At 51.5% G+C, this 7,814-nt stretch overlaps 1 non-coding gene across 1 annotated transcript; it reads right to left on the reverse strand.

The window, feature by feature from the left end:
- Nucleotides 1-3,248: 3,248 nt before the first annotated feature.
- On the reverse strand, nucleotides 3,249-3,389 carry LOC116270472. Its single transcript, XR_004178499.1, has one exon. It is a non-coding gene; the product is annotated as a U4 spliceosomal RNA (small nuclear RNA).
- Between the last annotated feature and the right edge of the window lie 4,425 nt (nucleotides 3,390-7,814).

The following is a 7,814-nucleotide window of genomic DNA, read 5'->3' on the forward strand; positions in this document are numbered from 1 at the left end:
AAACCCCCTAATTTCCTCTAGCAATTTCTACTTCCCCAGTACCTCCCACTCCCCCTAGTGCCCCCACCCCATCTAGTACCCCCACACCCCCAGTACCTCCCACTCCCTCTAGTACGCCCCACACCCCCTAGTCCCCCCCAGTCACTTTGGAATGCCTTCTCCTGCTTTCTGCTTATTCCCCTCCTGCAGGAGCTGCCCTTGGGGATGTGGTGCACGAGTGCAGTGATGTCCACTCGAGAAGTTCCTTGGGACATTTGCATTAGTGCCATCTCTGTGCACATACAGTGACACAGTCGTTCAGCCCAGAAACTTGTGAACACACAGCTAGTACTGACCGAGCACCTATTCCATGCAGACTTTAAGAGGATACTTTGAGATATAAATAAGAGAAAAAGCTCAAAATGGCTTGTAATAGTCATAGCTGACCCTTACATAATACTTACAACATGCCAGATGCGATTTGAATACTTTCTACACATTAACCCCTTCAATCCTCACGATGATCTCATAAACCAGATTCAGTTATTATCACCATCCCCATTTCACAGATGAGGAAACTGAGAAGGGAGAGAAAATAAACAAGCCAAAAGTCCTTGGTGGTAGTGGTGGTGGATTGGGCCGTCAAGCTCCATAGTCTTTGCCCCTGGCCCCCACTATCCCATGTCTCTGACCTTGGGACAGCTTTCTCTCACTTAATGAGATGTCTCAAGGTGGGGACATCCCATGGGAAATTAATTCAACCGCTCAAGGCTGTCACCAAGGGCTTGGCTTCTTTTCATCTCGACACTCTGCCGCCGTTAGCCTCTTGGCTTTTATGTTGGTTATTATCCCTTTATGTCACAATATGGCTGCAGCAGTTCTAAGTATCATGTTCTCACCCAGCCACACCCAAAGGTCAGAAAGAGAGAAAGCCCCTTCTTTATGGCTCTTTTTTTAAGAGTAAGGGAAACTTTCCCCAAATTCACCCAGAGATTTCCCCTCGTGTCCTGTTAGTCAGAATGAAGTTACACGCCTGTTCATAAACTAATCACCGGGTCACCCTGACTGACTTAGACCAATCAAGACACTCTACTAGGCTCCCAGGGAGTCCTGCTTCTCCCGAAGCGTGTGGCTGCCTGAAAACCTGAATAAAACAGGCGTCTGGCTTGCTGGTAAAGGAGAGGAACTGGAAGGGTTGCAGGCCTGTCACACACCATCGCTATTTCTGGCTGTCACATCAGCCTTGTGAGATCAGGACTTTTATCGTTTTATAAATAAGGAAACCAAGAATCAGAGACAAGGAGGTGCTTGGCCAAGGTCAGCGGCTGGTGAGTGAGAGAGTCCGCATGCTCAGCCCATCCCCAGGAGTCTGGCAAGGCTGGAAATTGGTCTTTCTTTTCCCATCCTAGACTGATTGCGTTGGAAAGATTCATGCTCGGTCAGCTGGCTCTTGCTGTCCCTTCCTGACGGCTGTGACTCTGAGAACAGTTTAATTTCAGAAACCCTCACAGGGTGGCTCCTCTCCCTGCCAGGCATCAGGAGGCCCCAGAGGAGCAGCAGAGACAAGACTCGCTGTCCAGACTCCCTTCTGGAGAGACTGCGGTCAGGGAGCCTAGGCTGACCCTCGTGTTCTCATGCCTCGGTCCTGTTGATAAGACGGAAGTCTGTGCTGGGTTCCTATCCACAAAGCCCTTGCGGGGAGTGGGTCCCACGCGCTGCTTCTGCAGACCCAGCTCGTCCTGTTTCCGGTTTCTTTTTCTTTTTTTTGAGACGGAGTCTCGCTCTGTTGCGATCCGACCCCCTCAGCCTCCGGAGGTGCTGGGATTACAGGCGTGAGCTACCGCGCCCGCCCGGCCCTGTTTCTGGTTTCTAATTCTCTTAGGACGTCATTGCCTTTGATCTTCTGAGCCCCCGGAAGGGCTCAGCCCTCTCACATCTGCCTTCCTCCTAGAGGTGCGGCGCCTGCCTTTCCGCCGCGCAAGGGAGGGGAGTGACTGGGCGCCCAAGTCCTGTTGCCCGTCCCCTCTCCCTTGCCTGTGCTCAGAGCCAGGGACTCTGCTATTTGTAGGCCCTGCAGGCTCTGTCTGGGGTCTTTCCCCAGGTGAGGCTGTGCGTCCGGGAAGCAGAGGCAGCCTGGAGTTCCTTCTGGATGCCTGCCAGGGCTGCGCTGTTTGCCTGGAGAGGCCATCGGCACCACTGAGAAGGTCCCTGGGACTCGCTGCTCAGACACAAATGTGGCAGCCAGTCAGGAGCTACGTTCTTCTTTGCTGGAAACAAGCAAGGATAGACTGTGATTTTCCTCTCCCTCTGTTGTGTATTTTTCACTCCTGTCTCTCCACCCACCCATCCATCCGTCCATCCACTCATCCATGCACCCACCCACCCACCCATCCATCCATCCATCCACTCATCCATCCACCCACCCACCCATCTATCCACCCATCCATCCACCCATCCACCCATCCACCCATCCACCCACCCATCGAACCATCCACCCACCCATCGAACCATCCATCCACCCACCCACCCATCTATCCACCCATCCATCCATCTATCCATCCACCCATCCATCCATCCATCCATCCACTCATCCATCCACCCACCCACCCATCTATCTACCCATCCATCCACCCATCCATCCATCCATCCACCCATCCACCATCCACCCACCCACCCATCGAACCATCCACCCACCCATCGAACCATCCACCCACCCATTGAACCATCCACCCACCCATCCATCCATCCACCCATCCATCCATCTATCCATCCACCCACCCATCCATCCATCCATCCATTCATCCATCCACCCATCCACCCATCCACCCACCCATCGAACCATCCACCCACTCCACCCATCCATCCATCCATCCACCCACCCACCCATTGAACCATCCACCCACCCACCCATCCATCCACCCATCCATCCATCCATTCACCCACCTACCCATCCACCCGTCCATCCATCCATTCACCCACCCACCCATCCACCCATCCACCCATCTATCCATCCACCCACCTGTCACATAGCATAGCAAATACAACAAAGACTCACGTATGGTTCCTGCCCCTACACCCTCAACACTCACATCCTGGTGGGGGACTCCTACAACCAACGAATGCAGAAGGTTTTAGCTCCCTGATGGGCATTTGTATTTGAAGTTGGGGGTGGGGAGCTGCACAAATGTGCACAACTTAATAGAGGTCTCTGGCATTGTGCCAAAGTGAAGCTGAGAAGGAGTTAAATTTTTGTTTTTTTGGTTGTTCAGCCTCTGTAGAGAGTCTCAACAATTCTCGATGCCAACTATATTTCAAGTTGTCATGGCAAGCTATTGGGAAAAGTTTCCAATTAGCAATAATCACGCCTCAGGCAAACCTCATTGGCTATGGTACTGCCACTGCAGAAAGCTGAGGAGTTATTTTTAAGCAAGGGCGCTGCCTTCCCAGCATGTCTTAAATTTCTCCAGAGTGAGTCAGATCACCCCTGTTCTTGGGGACCTCTTACACTGGCTTCTGGTCACCAGGTCTAGGGGAGGTTAGTGACCTTAGCCCTGGAAGGGGAGCCTCAAAGTCACTGGTGAGCCTCAAAAGAGGCTGGCAGGGCTGCCTGCCCAGACCCATCTGCTACAGTTACAATGGGGAGTGTCCTTGGGTAATGAACTGCTATGTAGAGCTCATGATTAAGCACTAATTAATTATTAATGCACTGTGTCATAATTTTGCCTGGCCCTTTCTATGCCAAAGAATTGTATCCCGCAGTTCCATTTCTGATCCCACATTTTCTGATTTGTGGCCATGGTGGCCCCTTTTCAAGCTCACCTGTCTCTGCAGTGGCCGGATGGAGCATTGATGGTACCTGCGCCACGAGGTCATTGTCCACTGGTAGTAGGTGGCATGGATGATGACTCGTGGGTGTAACGTGTGTAAACAACAACAGATACACCAGCTGGGGTCAGCCACACCTGGAATTCTGGCTGTAATGCTGCTGTGGTTTGGATATTTGTCTCCTGAAACCTCATGTTGAAATTTGATCCCGGATGTTGGAGGTGGGGGCTTATGGGAGGTGTTTGCATCATGGGGACAAATCCCTCATGAAGGTCTTGGTACTGTCCTTGTCCTTGTTATAATGAGTAGGTTCTCACTCTATTAGTTCCCTCAAAAGCTGGTTGTTTAAAGAGCCTGGCATATCCCCCTCCTCTCTCTGGCTTTCCCTCTCCGCATGTGATCCTTACACATACCGGCTTCCCTTTGCCTTCTGCTGTGAGTGGAAACAGCCTGAAGCCCTCACCAGAGGCAGATGCTGGCACCGTGCTTGTTGTACAGTCTGCAGAACCATGAGCCAAAGAAACCTCTTTTGTTTGTAAGTTACCCAGTCTCAGGTATATCCTTTATGGCAATGCAAATGGACTAAGGCAAATGTACTCACCTTGGTGTTACCTCAACCATGTTACTTAACCCTTTGAGCCCTTCTCATCCATACAGGAAGGAGAAGAGTAGCACCTGCCTCACATGTTTTACCAGAAAGAGGACCTCAGGCTCCAGTGATGGATTGGGACATGTCTTGTCCTGAGGTTTCCTTTGCTGTACTTCACTTGGGGCCATCTCAGGAACCTCGGAGACACCACTTGGAGGAGGCACTCAGCTCTGCCTCTGGCCTGCACCTGTCCTTGGTTTATGGGTGGGGTCAGTTGTTGGGACTATTTTAGTTACAGGTTCCAGAAATCCATCTTCAAGCTGCAAAGGGGAATTCTTGTAAGGATTTGGGGGTATCTCCCAGAATCTGAGGGTGAGAACTGAGCTGGTTTTCAGGAGCGATGGGAACTCGTGGTTCGGCTCCACCTATGTCTCGTCCTGGCTCCTCTTTGTGAATATGCATTTTTCTTTTCCTGGAGATGAGATTTTCCTCCTTCTCTGTCTATGTGGCATGACATGTAGTCACAAATGCTCCCAAAATTTAGCTTCTCGTAATCCCAATGCTTTGGGAGGCTGAGGCGGGTGGATCACCTGACTTCAGGAGTTCAAGACCAGCCTGGCCAACATGGTGAAACCCTGTCTCTACTAAAAACACAAAAAATTAGCCGGGCCTGGTGGCAGGCGCCTGTAGTCCCAGCTGCTCGGGAGGCTGAGGCAGGGGAATCACCTGAACGTGGGAGGTGGAGCTTGCAGTGAGCCGAGATCTCACCACTGCACTCCAGTCTGGGTGGCTAGAGCAAAGCTCTGTCTCAAAAAAGAAAAGAAAAGAAAAGAAAAGAAATGCAGCTTCTCTACTCAAGTTATTAGTTAAGACTGAGCTGACATGTCTTGGTCCTAAGTTCCAGATGTCCAGCTGGGGCCAGGGGTCTGTGACTGGCACATCACCTGCAGCCACAGGTGGGGTCTGAGAGACCGGCGTTCGCTGGCAATACACGAACAGTGAGAAAGCCGGGCCAGCAGTCCTCAATGAGGTGGGGTGGTGTTGGGACGAGCAGGGTCCCAGGAAAAGGGGTTGTGGAAACTGCTCTGCCACCACCTGCCTGGGGCTGCTTACTGAGAGGACACAGTTTCCTGGAGTGTCATCATTCCCCCATGATGGCTTCCAAGAGGCTGAGTGAGCATGCACTTAGGGCACCAGCAAGGCCAGCAACAACACTGAAAACATTTTTTTTTTCCTGGTAAAAATTGTTTGGGTTTTTTTTAGATGGAGTTCTGTCACCCAGACTGGAGTGTATTTGCTAGATCCCGGCTCACTGCATCCTCTGCCTCCTGGGTTCAAGGGATTGTCCTGTCTCAGCCTCCCAAGTAGCTGGGACTACAGGTTCACACCACCACGCCCAGCTATTTTTTCTATTTTCAGTAGAGACATGGTTTTGCCATGTTGCCCCAGCTAGTCTCAAACTCCTGGCCTCAAATGATCCTCCTGCCTCGGCCTCCCAAATGCTGAGATTACAGGCATGAACCACCGCACCCAGCCAAAAATTGTTTTTAAAAATCAAAGTCATCATAAGAAAAAAATTAGAAGCCTTCTGGACTTTTCTTACGCTTCTTATAAAGTTGATGATTGTTTTTATCTTGAATGATATTATTGGGTGCATTGGATTGCAGAGTGTCCCCCCAAAATTCATGTTCTTCCCAGAAGCTCAGAGTGTGACCTTATTTGGAAATAGGGTCATTGCAGATGTGATTAGTTAAGACGGAGTCATACTGGAGTAGAGCAGGCCCTAACTCCAAAAAAGATTGATGTCATATGAAGAGGAGAAGAGACAGAGACACCACACACAGGGAGAGAGCCACACAGGGAGGCAGGGGCTGGAGGGAGGCACCTGCAAGCCAGGGAACGCCATGGCTGCTGATGACACCAGAAGTTACAAAAGTCAGGAAGGGTCCTCCCCTGGAGCCTTCAGCAGGATCACAGCCCCGTGGACGTTTGTATGTCAGGTTTCTAGCCTCCAGTGTGTGAGGGGACACGTTTGTGTTGCTCTGAGCCACTCAGTTTGTGGTTCTTCCTCACAGCAGCCACGGGTTGGGTTGGGGGGGTTTATGCTTTTCAATACTTGCAGCATAAAACGCCCCAAAGTTCTTAGTGTATTCCTGGATAGAGGTGAACAGCACAGGCTGGAGAGTTATCTGTGTCTGAATAAAAACCTTATCTCTGCTATTTACTAGTTATATTGCCTTGGCAGGTAATGTAACCTCTTTGTGCCTCAGTTTCCACATTGGTAAAATGAGGTGAATAATCCTACCCAGGTAACGGAGGTGTAAATCAGCTACTGCATGCAAAGGCTTGAAAAGGTGCCTGGCATGTGACAAGGCCTCAGTGTAAAACACGTGTTCTCATCACATCCCTCAGCAGGTCGGATGATGGCGGGGGTGGCCAGTCCAGGGACTGTGGGCTCCCTTTCTAGGTAGGCAGGCTGAGAGGGGTCATCTGCAGGGACCTGGCTTTGTTGGGGGCCGCCTGGGAACTGTGAACTTCCTGCAGGAAGAGCTCTTTTCCTGGGGCAGGCTGCTGTAGGAGGGGTCCTCTGGCACCGGGACAGGAACTAAAGCTGGTCTGGATCTGCTCAGGGACTCAGCAGAGCCTCAGCCCCGAGCCACCCAGCTGCTGGTCTAGTGGGGGACATGTTTACCACCAGGCCCTTTGCCCCGTGATTCTCTGCCCGACGGAGAATTGGCCCCATCCAAGCCTTGCCCTGTACTTATGACCATTTTAAACACATCTGCAGATGCTGTCATATTCAATAAAATATATCCTTGGAAAGGCAATGTGAAATTTATAGTGGCTTTTCATTCTTGCACATTTTCTCAATTACGGATACTAAAAGCCTAATCATGATCGTGTGAGGCTTTGTAATAAAATGGTTTCATAAAATGTTGAGAAAGTGTCTGAAAAACGTTGGAAGCCTGTCCCACTGGAGGGTGACCCCTCCGCAATCCCGACAGGAGGCTGTGCAAGCTGGAGGCCACACCTGCCACAGGAACTCCTGCCTCCAGGGGAGCCTGTCTACAGGCAGCTCTGATTTTCAGAAAGCTGACAGCTACGCTGCCTGTGACCCTGCCTTTAAGCCGGCGACTACGCTGCCTGCAACCCTGCCTTCCTGTCACTGCACCCCACGGTCCTGTTATCCCTCCTGGAGCACCTGAGAACAAGGGTCCCTCTTTTCCCCACCACAGTCCTCCCCATCCCCCGCTTCTGCTGACTGCCATCTTCAAGGTCACTCCCTGGGCCACCTCACCAGGGCCTTTAGCCCAGCTCAGCCCCTTCTGCAGGCAGCACCACTGGCGCTGGTGGCTGCCCTGACTCTCGGTCCCCTGTGAGTGTCCTGTCTTTATTTTGCAGCAGAAGGGGAAGGATCCAA

Source organism: Papio anubis, chromosome 14, assembly GCF_008728515.1.
Source record: "Papio anubis isolate 15944 chromosome 14, Panubis1.0, whole genome shotgun sequence".
NCBI classification, from domain to species: domain Eukaryota; kingdom Metazoa; phylum Chordata; class Mammalia; order Primates; family Cercopithecidae; genus Papio; species Papio anubis.